Source organism: Lampris incognitus, unplaced genomic scaffold, assembly GCF_029633865.1.
Source record: "Lampris incognitus isolate fLamInc1 unplaced genomic scaffold, fLamInc1.hap2 scaffold_488, whole genome shotgun sequence".
NCBI lineage: Eukaryota > Metazoa > Chordata > Actinopteri > Lampriformes > Lampridae > Lampris > Lampris incognitus.
In genome coordinates, this window is record NW_026611449.1 from 27,501 (window position 1) to 29,410 (window position 1,910).

Sequence of the window (1,910 nt, forward strand, 5' to 3'; positions counted from 1 at the left end):
AGGAGGGAGTGGTGATTGGAGCGGACTTCGATGGACACGTTGCTGAAGGGAACAGAGGTGATGAGGAGTTGATGGTAAGGTATGGAATCGAGGAGAGACATGTGGAAGGACAGATGGTGTTCGATTTTGCGAAAAGGATGGAAATGGCTGAGGTGAATACATATTTCAAGAAGAGGGAGGAGCACAGGGTGACGACGTATACGAGTGGAGGAAAGTGCACACAGGTGGACTATATCTTGTGTAGAAGGCGCGATGTAAAACGGATTGCATACTGCAAGGTGGTGACAGGGGAGAACGTAGCTAGGCAGCATCGGATGGTGGTCTGTAAGATGACTTTGGAGACCAACATGAGGAAGCGAGTGAAGACACAGCCGAAGATCAAATGGTGGAAGTTGAAGAAGGAAGACTGTTGTGTGGAGTTCAGGCAGGAGTTAACACAGGCACTGAGTGGTAGTGAAGAGTTGCCAGATGGCTGGGCAAGCGCTGCAGAAATAGCGAGGAAGACAGCTAGGAATGTACTTGGTGTGTCATCGGGACAGAGGAAGGAAGACAAGGAGACTTGGCGGTGGTGGTGGTGGTGGTGGTGGAAGGAGGAAGTAGAGCAAAGTATACAGAGGAAAAGGTTGGCAAAGAAGAAGTGGGATAGTCAGAGAGATGAAGAAAGTACACAGGAGTACAAGGAGATGCAGCGTAAAGCAAAGAGAGAGGTGGCAAAGGTAAAGGAAAAGTCGTACGGTGAGCTGTATGACAGGTTAGACACTAAGGAAGGAGAAAAAGACTTGTACAGATTGGCTAGACAGAGAGACCGAGCTGCCGAGGATGTGCGACAAGTTAGGGCGATCAAAGATACAGATGGAAATGTGCTGCCAAGCGAGGAGAGTGTGCTACGAAGTGGAAGGACTACTTTGACGGGCTGATAAATGAAGAAAATGAGAGAGACAGAGAGAGAGAGAGAGAGAGAGAGAGAGAGAGAGAGAGAGAGAGAGAGAAAAGGTTGGTTGATTGAGAAGTATAGAGAAGGCCAGAAAGAGTTGCATTGTGTCTTTGTAGATTTACACAAAGCATACGACAGGGTGCCGAGAGAGGAGGTGTGATATTGTAGGAGGAAGTCAAGAGTTGCAGAGAAGTATGTAGGAGTGGTGCAGGCTATGTATGAGGGAAGTGTGACAATGCTGAGGTGCGTGGTTGGAATGACAGATGGGTTCAAGGTGGAGGTGGGATTACATCAAGGATCGGCTCTGAGCCCTTTCTTGGTTGCAACGGTGATGGACAGGTTGACGGACAAGATCAGGCAGGAGTCTCCATGGACGATGATGTTCGCGGATGACATTGTCATCTGTAGCGACAGTAGGGTGCAGTTCATTGTGAGGAGAGCCTGGAGAGGTGGAGGTATGCACTGGAGAGAAGAGGAATGAAAGTCAGTAGGAGCAAGACGGAATACCTACGCGTGAGGAGGTGACAAAGGCATTTCACTTTAAATACTTGGGGTCAACTGTCCAAAGTAACGGGGAGTGCAGGAGAGAGGTGAAGAAGAGAGTGCAGGCAGGCAGGCAGGCAGGCAGGCAGGCAGGCAGGCAGGCAGGCAGGCAGGCAGGCAGGCAGGCAGGCAGACGGGCAGGCAGGGTGGAGTGGGTGGAGAAGAGTGTCAGGACAGAAGGGTACCAGCAACAGTTAAAGGGAAGGTTAACAAGATGTTCGTGAGACCAGCTACGTTATATGATTTAGAGACAGTGGCACTGACGAAAAGACAGCAGGAGGCGGAGCTGGAGGTGGCAGAGTTGAGGATGCTAACATTTTCACTGGGAGTAACGAAGAAGAGCAAGATTAGGAACGATTGCTCAAGTTGGACGGTTTGGATGCTGAATATGGAGCTGCCAGGAAAGAGGAAAAGAGGAAGGCCAAAGAGGAGG